The sequence below is a fragment of the Pogoniulus pusillus genome, chromosome 24, assembly GCF_015220805.1.
Source record: "Pogoniulus pusillus isolate bPogPus1 chromosome 24, bPogPus1.pri, whole genome shotgun sequence".
NCBI classification, from domain to species: Eukaryota; Metazoa; Chordata; class Aves; order Piciformes; family Lybiidae; genus Pogoniulus; species Pogoniulus pusillus.
In genome coordinates, this window is record NC_087287.1 from 4,560,017 (window position 1) to 4,579,825 (window position 19,809).

Sequence of the window (19,809 nt, forward strand, 5' to 3'; positions counted from 1 at the left end):
GGGCACTGCTGCCTCCTCTGCAGCTCCTCTCTCCCAGCACCCCCAGCTCCCTCTCTGCCTGCCTGCTCTCAGCCACTCTGGCCCCAGCCTGCAGTGCTGCTTGGGGTTGCTGTGGCCAAAGTGCAGAACCTGCCCTTGGCCTTGTTCAGTCTCCTCCCATTGGCCTCTGCCAACAGGTCCCTGTCTGTGCTGTGCTGAGGACTCAAACTGGCCCCAGCACTGTAGTGGGGAGGTCTCAGCAGAGTGGAGCAAGGGCAGAAGCAGTCCTGCACCCAGCACATGTAGCAGGAACGTGGTTGTCAGGGTTCTTGCTGCTGTAAGGAAGACAAGAATAGAGTGGAGCTGAGGAAATGCTAAAATAGGAGTGGGAAGGGAGTAACTGTTTCTATATTGCCTTGTGTTATCTCTGCAGATCCATAGCTGTTTGTCTAAAGCTTGGGGGAGTTAAAGGAGGGCAGTTGAGCTACTGAAGCTGGTGCAGATCCCAGCTGGAGCTGGCTCATCTGGTGGCTTCGGAGCGCACAGGGATGGGTACAGCCGCAGCAGGAGAGCTGCGCTCCTTGTTCTGAGCCATCTCACATCAAGCAACAGGCGCTGGAGGAAGAGAGTTCAGACAAAGGGAGTGATTGCACGTTGTCAAGTGGAGCTGTGCTGGAAGGGAAGGAGCGTGGGCAAGGCACACAATGCTAATTGGGTTTCAAAAACAAGCCCCGTAGGCCAGGGCTGGGGCTGGCTGGGAAGCTGGTGGGTGGTGGCCAGGGGATGGAACTTGAGACGCTTCTCACTGCTGTTTTCCTCTTCAAAACAAGGGGCAGCAGTACTGGTCTCTGCTTCCTGAGCTCTTTTCTTCTGTTTGCTAGGAGGCCACAGAGCTGTTTGTTTGGTTTGTTGGGTTCCTCTCCCTCTCCCTCTCTCTTCCTCTTCCTCTTAATCTCCCTCTCCCTCTTCCTCTCCATCTCTCTCTCTCTCCATCTCCCTGTCCCTCTCCCTCTCCCTCTCCCTCTCCCTCTCCCTCTCCCTCTCCCTCTCCCTCTCCCTCTCCCTCTCCCTCTCCCTCTCCCTCTCCCTCTCCCTCTCCCTCTCCCTCTCCCTCTCCCTCTCCCTCTCCCTCTCCCTCTCCCTCTCCCTCTCCCTCTCCCTCTCCCTCTCCCTCTCCCTCTCCCTCTCCCTCTCCCTCTCCCTCTCCCTCTCCCTCTCCCCCTCAAGGAGGAGGCCTTGAGCAAGCTGTGCTGGTGGGAGGTGTCCCTGCCTGTGGCAAAGGAGTTGGAACTGGCTGAGCTTTAAGGTCCCTTCCAACCCAACCCATTCCATGAATATGAGTCTGTGGACAAAGAGCTTTGGGCTTTCCCATGGTGTCACTCTCAGCTTTTATCCAGTTTGGTTGCTGATCTGGAAAGTCCCTTCCAGCCCAAACCATTCTGTGAATCTATGAAGAGTGGTTCTGCTTCTTGGGCTTACTGCCCAGCTGGGTGCAGCTGGAGCTTGGTGTTTATCATGTTACAAATCAGGGAGGGAGAAGTTGTTTTGTTGGCTTAAGGGGAAAAGACAAAGAATAGCTGTGGACTAGGTTGGGAAGAAGAAAAACTCAGGCAGTATGAGCAGGTCATGGTGGTTAAGTGTCTGCTAGCTGCCAGGTGCACTCTTCATTTTGAATCAGCCCTGTAAATCTTCACTTCTGTGCCCAGCAAGCTCCTGGAGGCTGTGAGAGACACCAAGAAACCCAGGAGTTGAGTGATGCCAGCCAGGATGGCTTCACCGAGGGCAAACTGTGCTTGGCAGCTTTGGAGGCCTTCTCTGGTGGAGTTCTCCCATTTGGGCATCCTCTGGCAGGATCTGTGCAGAGCATTTCATTCTGTCCTGCACACTCATCCTTGCCTCTAAAATGGAGAGATGCTGATGTGGCAGCATCAGTGCACAGGGGATTACCTGGATGGTCACACTCACAGAGTCCTGGCCAATAGCTCAGAGTGGGGATGGATCAGGTCCCTCAAGGGGCTGTACTGGGACTGGCTTTGTTTAACACCTTTCTGGGTGGCAGTGGGACTGAGTGTGCACCCTCAGCAGCTTCACATGCCTGAGGGGTGGGATCCAGCCAGAGGGACCTGGACAAGCTCAAGAAGTAGAGAATGTGAACCTCATAAGGTTCAGCAAGGTCCTGCACCTGAGTTGAGGCAACCTCTGATGTCAGTCCCCCAGGCTTTGGGATGCAGGGCTGGAGAGCAGCCCTGGGGAGAAGGACTTGGGGGTGCTGGGGGTGCAGAGCTGGAGATGAGCCAGCACCGAGTGCTGCCAGCCCAGCCCCAGCCTGTCCTGGGCTGACCCCCAGCAGCAGGGGCAGGGAGGGGATTCTGCCCCTCTGCTGTGCTCTGTGCTGAGACCCTCCCTGTAGTGCTGGGGCAGCTCTGGAGTCCTCAGCACAGACAGGGACCTGCTGGAGCAGGGCCAGAGGAGGCCACAGCAATGCTGGCAGGGCTGGAAGGGCTCTGCTGTGAGGTCAGGCTGGGAGAGTTTGCCTTGGTCAGCCTGGGGAGGAGAAGGCTCCAGGAGATCTTCTGGTGGCCTTGCAGTGCTCCAAGGGGAGCATCATAAAGCTGGGGACAGTTTTTCTCAGGGCCTGTTGTGCCAGACCAAGAGGGGATGGTTTGAACTGCAAGAGGGAGACTGAGAGTGGAGAGAAGGCAGAAATGTTTGACCCTGAGGGTGGGCAGAGCCTGGCCCAGGCTGCCCAGAGAAGTTGTGGAGGTTCTAAGCCTGGCACTGTTCAAAGCCAGGTTCAGTGAGACTCTGAGCATCCTGGGCTGGTGGGAGTGCCCCTGCCCATGGAATTAGATCATCATTAAGGTCCCTCCCAGCCCACCCCGTTCTGTGAAGCAGCAGTAAGCTCTGCTCAGTCCTGAGGCACCGAGAGGTGTCCTGCTTTCAGAAACCTGATTCCTTGACTGACTTGCAGAGACAGACAAGCCTCAAGGAGCAACTGTCCTGGGCCACTGCAGAATGGCATCAGGGTCTCTGCCTCTGGCAGCAGTGCCCAGGGAATGGCAGAGCTGGGAGGGCAAGTACAGATGTTTCACAGCCAAAAAAATCAGAGCAGGCCTCTTGTCTAGCTCAGGGCATCCAAGTTCCTGGAAAGCTGAGCTGCCTCTGCCAGGTCTTTAATCAGAGAGAGTGACTTTGGCCATTAGGACTAAGTTCAGCCTCTCTTGCTAAGATGTGGGCAGCCTCCAGAAAGTCTCCTCAACAGTTGGAAATTCAGTCTTAGCATCATAGAATCAATCAGGGCTGGAAAAGACCACAAGGATCAGCCAGTTCCAAGTCCCCTGCCATGGGCCCCTGCCAAACACATCCCTGGAGGTGTTTAAGGCCAGGCTGGATGAGGCTGTGGGCAGCCTGATGTAGTGTGAGGTGTCCCTGGCCATGGCAGGGGGGTTGGAACTGGCTGATCCTTGTGGTCCCTTCCAGCCCTGACTGATTCTGACTCTGTGATTCTGTGATTCTATAACTCTATGATTGTGTGATTCTGTGCCTGCCCAGCTTGTTTTCTCTCCCTGCAGTGGCCAGGATCACCTGCTAAACCCATCCAGCTGCAGGCCACCAGGGTCATGGGGAAAGGAGGCTGCAGTTGCATGTTATCACTGAGCCTTGGAGCCTATTGCTTGCTTCATAATTGAATTTGTTTTTCTAGGAAGAACCTCTGCTGTTATGAGTCACTCTGGCTTAAAAGGATTTTGCTTTCAGCTGCCTTTTGCCTTAAAAGGTGATGTTGCTTCTGATAGTTGTCAAAGTTTAGGCAAGAAACTCAACTCCCAAACCATCAGGCAGCTCTTTCTTCTCCAGAAACACTCCATAGCTCCTTCCTTAGGTCTGTGGTTTAGGAAAGAAAACAGAACCCAGCAATACTGAAGCAATGTTGATCCCCCTGGTGGGGGGGGGGGGCTGAGTGATTTCATAGAATCATAGAACCAAGCAGGTTGGAAGAGAGCTCCAAGCTCAGCCAGTCCAACCTAGCACCCAGCCCTGCCCAACCAACCAGACCATGGCACTAAGTGTGTGGCAGGGAAATGTCAAAGAGCAGCTCTCCTGCCCAGAGAAAGGATCTAAGTGGCTTCTTGTGCTGGACTTCTGGACCATCTGGAGATGAGTGGCATGAAGCACCTGAAATAGCAACCAGATAGCAACCAAAGTGGGTAAAAAGCTGAGAGTGACACCATGGGAAAGCCCAAAGCTCTTTGTCCATAGACTCATATTCATGGAATGGGTTGGGTTGGAAGGGACCTTAAAGCTCAGCTAGTTCCAACCCCTTTGCCATGGGCAGGGACACCTCCCACCAGCACAGCTTGCTCAAGGTCTCATCCAGTCTGGCCTTCAACACCTCCAGGGAGATTGTGGAGCACAGAAGCACAGAATGGGATCACATTCTGTGCTTCTATGCTCCACAACCTCCCTGGGCAGCCTATGCCAGTGTCCTACCACCCTCTCAACAATTTCTTCTTCCTCTCCACTCTCAATCTCCCTTCTCCCAGCTCCAAGCCACTGTCCATCCTCCTGTCACCTCAAGCCTTAGTTAGAATTCTTTTCTCCCTTCAGCAGCACTCAGTGGTGACCTTAAGGAGGAGGAAAGGTAAGCACCAAGCTCAAGCTGCCCCCAGCTGGGCAGAAAGCCCAAGAAGCAGAACCATTCTTCATAGATTCACAGAATGGTTTGGGCAGGAAGGGACCTTCAGGATCAGCCAGATCCAACCTCCCTCCTGCCATGGGCAGGGACACCTCCCACCAGCATGGGTTGCTCAGGGCCTCATCCAGCCTGACCTTGAACCCCTCCAGGCAGGGGACATACACAACCTCTCTGGGCTACCTCTGCCAGTCTCTCCCCACCTTCACTTGTTAGCAGAGCTCTGGCTCCATCCTGCCTCCTGCCACAGCTTGGGTGCAGAGTCTGTCCTGCAGGAGCAGCAGCATGGCCAAGCTGAGCAAAGTTCATCACAGTGTATTCCATTTGGGAAGATCCCAGAATCTCAGCATGATGTGGGTTGGAAGTGACCTCCAGTGATCATCTGGTCCATGCCCCCCTCCCCACCCCTGCTAGAACAGGGGTGCCCACAGTAGCTTACCCGGGAACCACAGAAGAGTTTGGTTTGGAAGGCATCTTAAAGGTCATCTGGATCCAACCCCCCTGCAGTCAGCAGGAACATCTTCAACTGCAGCAGGTTGCTCAGAGCCCCAAACAACCTGACCTGGAATGTCTCCAGAGATGGGGCAATGATCACCACATCCAGTCAGGTTTGGAAGCTCTCCACACAAGCAGACTCCACAACCTCTCTGGGCAGCCTGCTCCAGGCCTCCAGCACCCTCACACCAAACTACTTTCTCCTGCTGCTCACAGAGAACCTCCTGGGTGCCACTTTGTGCCCAGTGCCCCTTGTGCTGTCCCTGGGCACCACTGAGCAGAGTCTGGCCCCAGGCTCTTGCCCCTCACAGCTCCCCAGCTGCTTCCCAGCTGCCCTCTGGGGCTGCTCTTCTGCAGGCTCTCAGCCCCAGGGCTCTCAGCATTTGCTCCTCACAGAAACATTTATGAGTAGATGAGGAATATTTAAGAGTAGATTTGAAACATTTAGGAATAGATTAGAAATATTTGTCAGGTTTCCTCTTCCTTCTCCCTCCACAGGCAGGGTAAATTTGTGCTCTCTTCTGAATGCTTTCTTTGCCTTGTTCCCTGGGAGAAGCAAAAGTTGTTTCTGGGGGGTGCTGGTGGAGCATCAGTGGTTGTCTGCTGTTCTGCAGGCACTCTGCAGCTGTGCATTCCTCTGCATGCCCAACCTGCCTTGGTCTCTGCTTGCTGTGTGTTTGCTCTCCCTTTATTAATGTGTGTGTGGCTTCAATGAGAAAAAAAAATCACCTCTTCAGTGGTTGTTCTGTGCTGGCAATGCACAAGAAGAGATTTTCTCCCCTAAATCAATCTCTTGTTGGGAGACCTGAGTTAATTTAGCTCAGTAACAAACTCTGCTGAGGATGAAGAGTGTGTGGGGGAGTGCAGAGGGGAGGGGAAGAGGTTTGTGAAGCTGGGAGCTGCAGACCAGGAGTTTGAACAAGGCCAAGTGCAGAGTTCTGCACTTTGGCCACAGCAACCCCAAGCAGCACTAGAGGCTGGGGCCAGAGTGGCTGAGAGCAGGCAGGCAGAGAGGGAGCTGGGGGTGCTGGTAGAGAGGAGCTGCAGAGGAGGCAGCAGTGCCCAGGTGGGCAGCAGAGCCAATGGCATCCTGGGCTGGCTCAGGAGCAGTGTGGGCAGCAGGACAAGGGAGGTTCTTGTGCCCCTGTGCTCAGCACTGCTCAGGCCACCCCTGGAGTGCTGTGTCCAGTTCTGGGCTCCTTAATTGCAGAGAGATGTTGAGGTGCTGGAAGGTGTTGAGAGAAGGGCAGCAAGGCTGGGGAGGGGCCTGGAGCAGAGCCCTGTGAGGAGAGGCTGAGGGAGCTGGGGGTGTGCAGCCTGCAGCAGAGGAGGCTCAGGGCAGAGCTCATTGCTGCCTGCAGCTGCCTGCAGGGAGGCTGTAGCCAGGTGGGGTTGGGCTCTGCTGCCAGGCAGCCAGCAACAGAAGAAGGGGACACAGCCTCAAGCTGTGCCAGGGCAGGTCTAGGCTGGCTGTTGTTAGGAAGTTCCTGGCAGAGAGAGTGATTGGCATTGGAATGGGCTGCCCAGGGAGGTGGTGGAGTGGCTGTGCCTGGAGGTGTTTAAGAGGAGGCTGGGTGAGGCTCTCAGTGCCATGGGTTAGTGTATCTGTGCTTGAGATTGTGCCAGCCCAGGTGCAGGACCTTACACTTGGCCTTGTTGAATGTCATGAGGTTGACCTTGGCACAGCTCTGCAGCCTGTCCGTGTCCCTCTGGCTGGATCCCTGCCCTCTAGCAAGTTGACTGTGCCACACAGCTTGGTGCCATCTGCAGCCTTGCTGAGGATGCACTGATTGCTCTGTCCATGGCACTGGCTCGAGGTTAGACTCGATGACCTTAGAGGTCTTTTCCAAGCAGGTTAATTCTGTGATTCTGTGACAAGGCTGCTCCTGAAGCAGCTCCTGCTCCCTGCCTCCCTGTCATCCTCAGGAGTCTCTTGCTTTGTGTCTTGCAGTGCCATCTCCAGAGGGGGCAGCCACCGATTGCCGTGGGAGATCAAAAGCCACTTCCAACTGCAGCTCCTGTGGCATCTGCGAGCCCACCAGGCACAGTGAGTCTCTCCTACACACACTCTGTGCTCCCTAGAGAGGAGTTCTCAGCTCTGATCTGTGCTAAGACTCTTTTTTGCTCTATTTATACTTTGTCAGTTCACTGCAAAGAAAAAAACCACAACCATTTTGATTTACCAATCCCAAGCCAAATGGATCCATTCCTGCCCCCCATGCCCACATTTCACTGGCAGCTCAGCATTGCAAAAGCTTCTGCTCTGGCCTCCTGCACACTTTGTGATGGGGTTGGTGGGGAGAGGATGATGAAAGAGTGAGTCCTGAGTGTGTCCTGGTTATGGATTCATAGAATGGGTTGAGTTGGAAGGAACCTTAAAGCTCATCCAGCTTCAAACCCCTGCCATGGGTAGAGACACCTCTCATCATCACAGGTTGCTCAGGGCCTCATCCAACCTGGGGTTTGAACACCTCCAGCTCCCTCAGCTGCTCCTCCCCAGCCCTGCTCTCTAGACCCCTCCCCAGCTTGATTGCCCTTCTATAGCTTAGTACCTAACAATCTTGGGGTTCACCCAGTCTCATACCCTTCCTCCTGGTGCCAAGGGCAGCTGCCAGCCCTGCAAGGGCCAGGCAGTGCTGGGGTCCCTCTGGCTCAGCAGAAAGAAGTTTGTGTGCTTGATCCTTAGGACAGAAGAGCTGCAGAAGGAAGCAGTGCAGGAATTCGGTGGGCAGATTAATTGCATTCCTCTTTCAGGCTGTTTATTCATAGCTTTCACTCTTTTTAAGGCAAAAAGGAGCTATTTTTAGCTGCTCCCCCTCCCCTTCCCTCTCTCTATTAACTCAAACAAATTTCCCTCTCAGAGGAAAGGGTGGAGCTGGGGCAGGATGTGAAGGGTGGAACTGAAGCTGCTTCACAAAACCAGGTTCAAGATCATCAAGAGGATTTTGTGTTCACATTACAGGGCACACAAGAGGCTCTTTGCATTCTCCAAAGATAGGAAGCTTTGTGTGCAGAGGTGGGGAGTGAGGAGCTCTGAGACAATGAAGTGGTTGTGGAGAGCTCATGGCTTTGGCTGCCTGAAAAGCTTTTTCCTGGCTACTTCTGTTAGGGGCTTGATCTCTTCCCCTTACTATCAAGTGATAGTAAAATGAGAGCAACTGGCCTGAACTTGTGCCAGAGGAGGCTCAGGTTAGAGAAGAGGACAAATATCTGTGCTGCAAGAGTGGTCAGGGCTTGGCACAGGCTGCCCAGGGAGGTGGTGGAGTCCTCATGCCTGGAGGTGTTCCAGCAAGGTGTGGCCATGGCAGCTGGGGCCATGGTTTGATGGCCATGGTGGGGTTGGGTTGATGTTGGACTGGATGATCCCAGAAGGCTTTTCCAGCTGAAGCCATTCTATGATTCTTTTCTATGTTAGGGTTGGTCTGGTGCTGCTTGGTCATAGTTTGCTCCTGTGGCTCCCATCTCCAAGCAAAGCTCTGTGTTGCAAGATGAGAGGAAAGGACTCTTGGGGTCCTTTACAGTCATAGCCTCACAGAATGCTTTAGGTTGGAAGGTGATCTTAAAGATCATCCAGTTCCAACCCCCCTGCCATGGGCAGGGACACCTCCCACCAGCACAGGTTGCTCAGGGTCTCATCCAGCCTGGTCTTCAACACCTCCAGGGAGGCTGTGGAGCACAGAAGCACAGAATGGGATCAAAGATCACAAAGATCACATTCTGTGCTTCTGTGCTCCACAACCTCCCTGGGCAACCTGTGCCAGGGTCTCACTACCCTCACTGTCAACAATTTCTTCCTCATCTCCACTCTCACTCTCTTCTCCCAGCTCCAAGCCATTGTCCCTTATCCTGGCACTCCCAGACATTGTCCAAAGTCCCTCTCCAGCTGTCCTGGCACCCCTTCAAGTGCTGGAAGGCTGCTCTAAGGTCTCCCTGAAGCCTTCTCTTCTCTGGGCTGAACACCCCCAACTCTCCCAGCCTGTCCTCATAAGGGATGTTCTCCAGCCCTCTGAGCATAGAGTAGAATCATAGAATCAGCCAGGGCTGGAAGGGAGCACAAGGAGCAGCCAGTTCCAACCCCCCTGCCATGCCCAGGGACACCCTACCCTAGAGCAGGCTGCCCACAGCCTCAGCCAGCCTGGCCTCAAACACCTCCAGCCATGGGGCCTCAACCACCTCCCTGGGCAACCCATTCCAGCCTCTCACCACTCTCCTGCTCAGCAACTTCCTTCTCACCTCCAGCCTGCATCTTTGTGGCCTCCTTTGGAACCACTGCAGCAGCTCCAGGTCCTTCTTGTGCTGGGAGCAGCAGAGCTGGAGGCAGTGCTGCAGGTGCATGTTGCTAAGCTACTGGCGATAGATGTTCTCTCTGAGGTCCCTGTGGATGTCTGGTAAGAGATGAAACCTGACCTAAAGATCCCATTCTGTGCTTCTGTGCTCCACAACCTCCCTGGAGGTGTTCTAGGCCAGGCTGGATGAGGTCTTGAGCAGCCTGTTGTAGTGGGAGGCGTCCCTGCCTATGGCAGGGGGTGGAACTGGCTGAGCTTTGAGGTCCCTTCCAACCTAACCCATTCTATCATTCTATGAGAAAGAAATTGTTGGCAGTGAGGGTGGTGAGACACTGGCACAGGTTGCCCAGGGAGGTTGTGGAGCACAGAATCATAGCTCACATTCTGTGCTTCTGCACTCCACAGCCTCCCTGGAGGTGTTCAGGACCAGGCTGGATGAGGTCTTGAGCACCCTGTGCTGGTGGGAGGTGTCCCTGCCCATATCCCCTGTGTTTTGCCAGCTGGAAGCAGTCACCACTCTGAGGTGGACCCTCTTACTCTCCCCAGCACTTGTGTGCACCTCTTTTTGCTTCAGCTCATCATCCATGGCTCTTGAACTGCTGCCAGCAAGATGCTTGGGAAAGGGCTGATTCCAGGAGCACTGATCCCAGCATCTAACCATTAACTGGGGCTTAAGTTAAGTCATATATCTGAAAGAAGCATCTTCTGGCCTTGCTTTGAAGGGATCAAGTAACGATGACTTTCTGCTCTAGTCTTTTGCCACTGCCTTGGGTCCTTTGATGTTTCCCTAAGTGCCTTGATTTGAATAGGCTGCCTTTAGCCACCACACCTTGAGGTGACTTTTCCTTTCTTGGTGTGCAGTAGCTTTTGTTCTCAGGAATCTGATTGTTCTTGGAAGTGCTCTGCGCTTGGAGACAGAGAAAGCAATTAGGGAATTCAAAAGGCTTTCAATTACAGGAATCAAGCTCCAAGGGAAAAGGTCCCTTTGAAGGTAGCTTTCGAGTAGCCCCCAAAGATGCCTCACTCTCAGCAGCTTCCATCCCCAGATGACAGTGGGCACTGCACCAGCGAGAGGATATGCAAGGAATGAAAACAGAGTCCATTATTTATGACCTTCTCCCTGAGCTTCCCTTGCCTCGTCTGAGGGAAGTGGAACTACTTGGGAATACTTTGCCTCCCCCTGGATTTCTGCCTCCTTTGAAGGTTGTCTTGATCTTTGTGAATAATCTTTGGCTTGTACATTTGGTTTCATGCCAGCAGCCTTAAGTCTTTCTATAATGCACGTTCCTCCAGGCTTTGTGTGTCAGGGAGGTGTTAAGGGATTGGGGCAGTGCTGGCACCGAGGGGTGGCTGAGGGAGAGGCAGAGCCTGCTGAGCTCAGAGCCTCGGTACCCTGGCTGTGAGGGAGCTGCACGGTCCCTCCCTGCCTTGCCTTTCACCTGGGGGCACTGCACTTTGATGAACCAGCTAAGCTTTTCTGCTGGCCTGAACCTGCCTGCTGAGATGCTCTGACTGCTGAACCATCAGGCTTACCGTGGTGGTACAACCACAGAATGGCCTCAGAGATCATCTCCTCCAACCTTCCTGCCGTGGGCAGGGACACCTCTAAACTAGAGTTGGTTGTTCACAGTCTTGTCCAACCTGGCTTTGAGCACCTGCAGACACCAATGAGCTCTGCCCTGAGCCTCCTCTGCTGCAGGCTGCACACCCCCAGCTCCCTCAGCCTCTCCTCACAGGGCTCTGCTCCAGGCCCCTCCCCAGCCTTGCTGCCCTTCTCTCAACACCTTCCAGCATCTCAAGCTTCATTTAGCCTATGGAAGAGGCTGCAAACGTTTGTCATGGCTCCCTGAGCTGGTGCTGGGGAGCTGTTGGGTTACTCTAAAGGTAAGGGCTGCTTCCCTTCTGCATCACAGTGCCTGCACCAAAGTCTTCACTAAAGCTCTGGTTACACAAATACACTTGTCCTAAAATCAGTTGAGTCAATGCTCCCTGCCCCTAGGAAAGACAAACATTCAGTGGATCCCAGAATCTCAGCATGATGGGGCTGGAAGGGATCTCTGGAGATCATCCAGTCCAAGCCTCTGCCAAATCAGGGCACCCACAGCAGCTTGCCCAGCAGCACAGTGCCCAGGGGGGGTTGGAAGCTCTCCACACAAGCAGACTCCACAACCTCTCTGGGCAGCCTGCTCCAGGCCTCCAGCACCCTCACACCAAACTACTTTCTCCTCCTGCTCAGGTGCAGCCTCCTGGGTGCCACTTTGTGCCCAGTGCCCCTTGTGCTGTCCCTGGGCACCACTGAGCAGAGGCTGGCCCCAGGCTCTTGCTTCCCAGAGCTCGTTTAGCTGTTGCTGAGCATTGCTGAGCTGCCCTCTGGGGCTGCTCTTCTGCAGGCTCTCAGCCCCAGGGCTCTCAGCCTTTGCTCCTCACAGAGCTGCTCCAGGCCCCTCAGCAGCTTCGCAGCCTGCCCTGGGCTCTCTCCAGCAGTTCCCTGTCTCTCTTAGCTGGACCCAGTCCTCCAGCAGTGCCCTCAGTAGTGCAGAGTACAGGGGGAGAGGAACCTCCCTTGACCTTCAGGTCACACCAGGAGACCATTGCCCTTCTTAGCTGGCTGATGTGGAACCTGCTGCTCACCAACACTGCCAAGTGTCTGAGGCTGCTCTCCTGCAGGCTCTCAGCCCCAGGGCTCTCAGCCTTTGCTCCTCACAGAGCTGCTCCAGCCCCCTCAGCAGCTCTGTAGCCTCCCCTGGACTCTCTCCAGCTGCTTTCCCAGTCTGATCTGGCCTGACTTCTCAGGAACATGAATTCCTCTTTTCATTCCTCTGCTCTTGAGACCTTTAGCAGCCAGCTACATGCTTTTGGCAAGCTCCTTCCAGGTATTTCCCGTTCCTGATGATCATTTTATCTCCAATAATTAAGAAGTCCTTTAGAACTTGCCCAGCAACCCCTCCTGCTCCCTCAGCCTGCCAGGCTGTGTGTATAATTTACCAGCTGTGGATGTTAAGCAAGCAGGTTAAGTGCACTCCTCTCCTCCAAGATGACAGCCACCTTTGTGCTCTGGGCATCCTTTCCCTCACTTCAAGTCTGTCATCAGCTCAGCAATTAAAATCAGTTGCCATTAGCCTGGAAATAATTTCTCACTTGTACAATTATGGTGCCTTCTACTTTCTTTTTTCAAGGATGGTTGGGTTTTGGGGGGCTTTTTGGGGGGGTGGGGTGTGGAGTAGTAAATGCTCTCCTGCTTTTTAAAGTGTTCTTCTCCTGCTCCATCACATTAGTGTTGGTTCATGGGGCAGGGCTCTCCTAGGCACTTGTTACAGCCTGTGGAGAGGGCAGTTACAGAATGGGTGTGAATCTGGAAAGGGGAAGATGAAGATTTCTCTCTCTTTCTCTCTTTCTCTCTTTCTCTCTTTCTCTCTTTCTCTCTTTCTCTCTTTCTCTCTTTCTCTCTTTCTCTCTTTCTCTCTTTCTCTCTCTCTTTCTCTCTTTCTCTCTTTCTCTCTCTCTTTCTCTCTTTCTCTCTTTCTCTCTTTCTCTCTTTCTCTCTTTCTCTCTTTCTCTCTTTCTCTCTTTCTCTCTTTCTCTCTTTCTCTCTTTCTCTCTTTCTCTCTTTCTCTCTTTCTCTCTTTCTCTCTTTCTCTCTTTCTCTCTTTCTCTCTTTCTCTCTTTCTCTCTTTCTCTCTTTCTCTCTTTCTCTCTTTCTCTCTTTCTCTCTTTCTCTCTTTCTCTCTTTCTCTCTTTCTCTCTTTCTCTCTTTCTCTCTTTCTCTCTTTCTCTCTTTCTCTCTTTCTCTCTTTCTCTCTTTCTCTCTTTCTCTCTTTCTCTCTTTCTCTCTTTCTCTCTTTCTCTCTTTCTCTCTTTCTCTCTTTCTCTCTTTCTCTCTTTCTCTCTTTCTCTCTCTCTTTCTCTCTTTCTCTCTCTCTTTCTCTCTTTCTCTCTCTCTTTCTCTCTTTCTCTCTCTCTTTCTCTCTTTCTCTCTCTCTTTCTCTCTTTCTCTCTTTCTCTCTCTCTTTCTCTCTTTCTCTCTTTCTCTCTTTCTCTCTTTCTCTCTTTCTCTCTTTCTCTCTTTCTCTCTTTCTCTCTTTCTCTCTTTCTCTCTTTCTCTTTTTCTCTCTTCCTCTCCTTCTGTCCTCCTCTCTTTCACGTCTTTCTTTCTTTCTCTCTTTCACTCCCCTCTTTCTCTCCTCTCATTCTTTCCTTCTCTCTTTCTCTCTCTCCTTCTTTCTCTCTTTGTCTCTCTCCCCAGTCTATTTTTTGCTCCCCTGTGGAAGCTGGGCAAAAAAAAATAGAGAAGTGAGCATTCTGGCAGAGTAATTAGCATTGGAAATGCAGGCTGAGATTGGGCAGTGTCTCCTGTGTGCTGGAGGAGAGGTTTCTGGAGCCTTTTTTCCTTTCACTGCTTGAAATGATCTCTCAGTTTTAGCAAGTGACTGCAGAGGCCTGAGGAGGCTTCCACACAGTTGATTGTCCTTGCCAGAGGAGCAGGTCAGTGGTTTGCTTTGAACAGAGAGGGTTACACACAGCCTCCCTTCAGGTAGCTGCAGACAGCAATGAGACCTGCCCTGGCACAGCTTCAGGCTGTGTCCCCTTCTTCTGCTGCTGGCTGCCTGGCAGCAGAGCCCAACCCCACCTGGCTACAGCCTCCCTGCAGGCAGCTGCAGACAGCAATGAGCTCTGCCCTGAGCCTCCTCTGCTGCAGGCTGCACACCCCCAGCTCCCTCAGCCTCTCCTCACAGGGCTCTGCTCCAGGCCCCTCCCCAGCCTTGCTGCCCTTCTCCAAACACCTTCCAGCACCTCAGCATCTCTCTGCAATTCAGCAGCCCAGAACTGGACACAGCACTCAAGGGGTGGCCTCAGCAGTGCTGAGCACAGGGGCACAAGAACCTCCCTTATCCTGCTGCCCACACTGCTCCTGAGCCAGCCCAGGATGCCATTGGCTCTGCTGCCCACCTGGGCACACTGCTGCCTCCTCTTCATCTCCTCTCTGCCAGCACCCCCAGCTCCCTCTCTGCCTGCCTGCTCTCAGCCACCCTTTAGCCAGCCTGCAGTGCTGCTTGGGGTTGCTGTGGCCAAAGTGCAGAACTCTGCACTTGTACTCATTAAACCTCATGGTACTGGACTGTGCCCATCTGTGCAGCCTGTCCAGGTCCCTCTGCAGAGCCCTCCTACTCTCTAACAGATCCAGACTTGCTCTCAACTTGGTGTCACCTGCAAACTCACTGATGGAGGACTCAATCCCCTCATCCAGATCACCAATAAAGACATTGAACAGGACTGTGCCCAGCACTGCTCCCTGGGGCACAGCACCGGTGCCAGCTGCCAGCTGGATGTGGCACCATTCACCACCACTCTCTGGGCCCAGCCCTGCAGCCAGTTCATGACCCTGTCCAAGCCACAAGGTGAAGCTGACCCACTCCTGACAGTGCTTTTCCCAGCCAGCTCCTTGCACATGAAGAGGGAGAGCAGCTGTGGGCTGCGTGGATTGTTCTTGCAACCTGTCCCAGCCACCCTTGTTATAGGGCAGACACCTGGCAGGAGAAGGGTGAGGGGACAGCTTGGGTGTCCCCTTCTGTCCAGGGCTGCTCAGTTAGGGCTGTCTGAGCTCTTCTGGGTTTGCATACTTGTGGCCTGCATCCTTCAGTCCTATTTTAGGACTTGTTTGCTGTGTTCACCAATAAATATATATATATCTTAACAGCAATCTGGGGCTTATCATCTCCTCTGCTCCTGGAAGCTGTCTTTAAACCCAGGATTAGGAGCTGAGGGACAGCTGCATCCCCAGGAATCTCAGGGAGAATTATTTTGTAGAAGTTAAGCTGTCAGTGGTGTGCTGAATGTTCCTCCCATGGCTCTCCTCACGCTCATGGAGCATCCCCAAAGTCTTCTTTGTAGCAATCTGCAGGCTCAGGACCACCTTGTGGCTCCCACTTGCATTTCATTGGCTTTTCAAGGGCTGTGCCTCCAACGAGGAGGTTGTAGAGAAGCTGAGGAGTTGGATTTGTGGTCTCCAGAGGGAGGTTTCCAGTTGTCACAGTGAGAGGAAAGTGGATTCGTTGCTGCCAAGCCTCTGCCTGTGCTGGAGCCTCCAGGGAGGTGCTGCAGTCATTGGGATGCTCGGCGGAACGAGGCCACTGCCAGCTCCCGGTGCTTGCAGCTTGCTGTCTGTGCCTGCCCCAGCTCTGGGGCTCAGCTTCCAGGCAGGAAAGAGAAGCAGATATTTCAGGACACAGGTCATGCTGTCACAGAATGGGAGGGGTTGGGAAGGACCTCTGGAGATCATCCAGTCCAGCCCCCCTGCAGGGTCACCCAGGGCAGGCCACACAGGAACACAGCCAGGAGGGGTCTCCAGAGAAGGAGGCTCCACAGCTTCTCTGGGCAGCCTGCTCCAGGGTCCCAGCACCCTCACATCAAACAAGTTTCTCCTCATGGTAGAACCTTCTGGGGTCCAGTTTGTGTCCATTGCCTCTTGTGCTGTCACAGGACAGCTCCAGCACCCTCACACCAAACAAGTTTGGTGTCCATCGCCTGGGGCCTAGTTTGTGTCCATTGCCTCTTGTCCTGTCACAGGGCAACACTGAACAGAGCCTGGCCCCATCCTGACCCTCACCCCTCAGACATTTATGAACATTCATAAGATCTCTGAGCCTTTTCTTCACCATTTAGCCCCCAGGGCTCTCAACCTTTCCTCATGTTCCAGTCCCTTCATCATCTTCCTAGCCTCCCCTGGACTCTCTCCAGCAGTTCCCTGTCTCTCTTGAACTGAGGAGCCCAGGATGGAACCAGGACTCCAGATGTAGTCTCACCAGAGCAGAGTAGAGGAGCAGGAGAACTTCCTTGGCCCTGCTGGCCACACTCTTCTTCATGCACCCCAGGATCCCATTGGCCTTCTTGGCCACCAGGACACATTGCTGTCCCATGGGGAGCTTACTGCCCCCCCCAGCACTGCCAGGTCTTTCCCACAGAGCTGCTTCCCAGCTTGCTGCTGCAGGAGGTTGTTCCTCCCCAGGTGCAGGACTCTACATTGGCCTTGTTGAACCTCATGAGGTTCCTCTCCCCCAGCTCTCAGCCTGTCCAGGTCTCACTGGATGGCAGCACAGCCTGACAAGGTGCCAACCACTCCTCCCAGTTTGGTGCCATCAGCAAGCTGGCAGAGGCTCCACTCTGTGCCTTCAACCAGGTCATTGATGGTGTTGACTGAGACTGGACCCAGTCTTGACCCCTGGGACACAGCACCAGTTACAGGTCTCCAGCTGGACTCTGCACCACTGGCCACAACCCTCTGAGCTCTGTTCTTCAGCCAATTCATCTGCCTCAGTTTGAGACAACTGCTTCAGAAAGAGCCCCACTGGTGCCTGTTTATCAGCTGCTGTGGCCATACCTAGCACTGATGCTGATGCCAACATTTGCTCAGATGGATCCTTTATGAAATCAAGTAGAAGGCCTTGGGGGTGTCAGTTGGTGCCAGAGTGCCCAGCAGCCAGCACTGGTGGCTGGCAGCCCAGAGCCAGCTGTGTGCTGGCTGCAGACAGAGCAGGCAGAGCAGCAGCACAGGGAGGGGATTCTGCTCTGTGACCTCACCTGCAGCACTGCCTCCAGCTCTGGGAACCCAGCACAAGCAGCACCTGGAGCTGCTGGAGAGGGTCCAGAGGAGGCCACAAAGATGCTCAGAGGGCAGGAGAGCTTCTGCTATGGGGCCAGGCTGGGAGAGTTGGGGCTGTGCAGCCTGGAGAAGAGAAGGCTGCAGGCAGAGCTCAGAGCAGCCTTCCAGTAGCTGAAGGGACTCCAGGAGAGCTGGGGAGGGACTTTGGAGAAGGGCTGGGAGTGCCAGGATGAGGGACAATGGCTTTGAGCTGGGAGAGGGGAGAGTGGAGATGAAGAAGAAATTGTTGGCAGTGAGGGTGGGGAGACACTGGCACAGGCTGCCCAGGGAGGTTGTGGAGCACAGAAGCACAGAATGTGATCAAAGATCACATTCTGTGCTTCTGTGCTCCACAACCTCCCTGGAGGTGTTGAAGACCAGGCTGGATGAGGCCCTGAGCACCCTGTGCTGCTGAGAGGTGTCTCTGCCCATGGCATTTGGGTTAGAACTGGCTGACCTTTAAGATGCCTTCCAACCCAACCCATTCCATCCATCTCTTTCCACTTTTAGCCTTCACTGATGAGCAATTCCCAGCCAAGCCTTGCTCCCTGGGCAGCAAGCAACCACCTCCTGGCACCCAGGGAGCCTTGCTGTGTGCTACAACTTTTTTGCTGGTCTATTTCTCATTCTTCAGCTCTTTATCTAAGGAATGAAAATGATTCCATCCTGACAGGAAGAGAGGCCTTTAGAAAGCTTCCCTTTTATCTACACAAATGCTTTCTGTGGTAGGGTTTTTTCCCCCCCCCTCCCTTTCCACTGGTGTTGGCCTTTTGCTTATCCATCTTAGAGCTGGATTAACTTCAGAGAGGCAGAAGTGCCTTGTATGGCACAACTCTGAGGGCCTCATTTATTTCTTTTGACCACTAAATCAGTATTATAGTTTCCTGGGGGACTGGGGGGAAAAAAAAGAGGGTGTTATTATGGAGTTAGACTTCTAAGTCCACTTCCCTGAATGCTGAATTTCCAAGGAAAAGATATAAATCTCCTTTGTGAAGCAGAAGGAGCTCTGGGAAGCAGACTTCAGGGCTCTTATTGTCTCTGTGTTTATGCTTGCTTGCCTCTCTTCCCTGCCTTCCTCCCTTTCCTCGGGTGCTAGGCTATATTACTTAATCTCCTCGGAGGTAGCTCTGCCTCCTTTGTCACTGGATGGAGCACATTGGTATTCAGAAGAGCTTTTTCCCTTTGTCAGAGCCAATATTTTGTTTCTTTCTTACTCTAACCACCTTGGAACTCTCCAGCTTCTATTTTTTTCTTCTCTCCTGGCTTTTACCAACTCTGGCAGGCTGAGCAGTTTCCCTCCCCAGTCATTTTTTACTTTGTGTTCCTGACTAATGCCTCCATTTGCTGCAGCAGTGAAACCTCTTTGAGAAAGGAAAAGCAAAGTTGGTGGCAGGGCTCTAGTGGAAGTGACAGGAGGAGGCACAAGCTCTGCAGTCATCTTTGGTGTGCAGATTAGTTAGAGTCATAGAATCATAGAGTCATAGAGTCATAGAGTCATAGAATCACAGAATCACAGAGTCATAGAGTCTCAGAGTCATAGAATCACAGAATCACAGAGTCATAGTCTCAGAGTCATAGAATCACAGAGTCATAGAATCACAGAATCACAGAGTCATAGAGTCTCAGAGTCAGAGAATCACAGAGTCATAGAGTCTCAGAGTCATAGAATCACAGAATCACAGAGTCATAGAGTCTCAGAGTCAGAGAATCACAGAGTCATAGAATCACAGAGTCATAGAATCACAGAATCACAGAGTCATAGAGTCTCAGAGTCAGAGAATCACAGAGTCATAGAGTCTCAGAGTCATAGAATCACAGAATCACAGAGTCATAGAGTCTCAGAGTCAGAGAATCACAGAGTCATAGAGTCTCAGAGTCATAGAATCACAGAATCACAGAGTCATAGTCTCAGAGTCATAGAATCACAGAGTCATAGAATCACAGAATCACAGAGTCATAGAATCACAGAGTCATAGAATCACAGAATCACAGAGTCATAGAATCACAGAATCACAGAGTCATAGAGTCTCAGTGTCATTGAGTCATAGAATCACAAAGTCATAGAATCTGAGAGTCAGAATCACAAAGTCAGAGAGTCATAGAATCATAGAATCACAGAATCATAGAATCTCAGAATCATAGAATCACAGAGTCATAGAATCATAAAATCTGAGAGTCATAGAATCTCTGAGTCATAGAATCATAGAATAGAATCATAGAATCAAGCAGGTTGGAGTCACAGAATCATAGAATCAAGGAGGTGAGCTCCAAGCTCAGCCAGCCCAGCCTAGCACCCAGCCCTGCCCAACCAACCAGACCATGGCACTAAGTGCCCCAGCCAGGCTTGGCTTCAACACCTCCAGCCACAGCCACTCCACCACCTCCCTGGGCAGCCCATTCCAATGCCAATCACTCTCTCTGCCAACAACTTCCTCCTAACATCCAGCCTGAACCTCCCCTGGCACAGCTTGAGTCAAGTCTAGCCTGCAGCAGAGAGAATCACAGAATGCTCTGGGCTGGAAGGGAGCTCCAAAGCTCACCCAGCCCAGCCCCCTGCACTCAGCAGGGACATCCTCCACTAGAGCAGCCTGCCCACAGCCCTCTCCAGTCTCACCTGCAATATCTCCAGGCATGGAGCCTCAACCACCTCTCTGGGCAACCTGTTGCAGTGTTGCAGCAGCCTCCTGCTGCAGAACTTGTTCCTCACATCCAATCTCAATCTG

General features: G+C 52.9%; 2 protein-coding genes across 2 annotated transcripts in view; one reads left to right on the forward strand and one right to left on the reverse strand.

Moving 5' to 3' along the window:
• POLR2L (RNA polymerase II, I and III subunit L) overlaps positions 1-19,809 on the reverse strand; it is a 136,614-nt gene that overhangs the window by 74,730 nt on the left and 42,075 nt on the right. The gene's annotated exons all lie outside the window — the stretch shown is intronic.
• Positions 1-19,809, forward strand: part of TSPAN4 (tetraspanin 4) — a 445,397-nt gene that overhangs the window by 70,218 nt on the left and 355,370 nt on the right. The window contains exon 3 of the mRNA XM_064163135.1: positions 7,116-7,211. The gene's annotated coding sequence lies outside the window, so the exon portion shown is untranslated. The remainder of the gene's footprint in view (positions 1-7,115; positions 7,212-19,809) is intronic.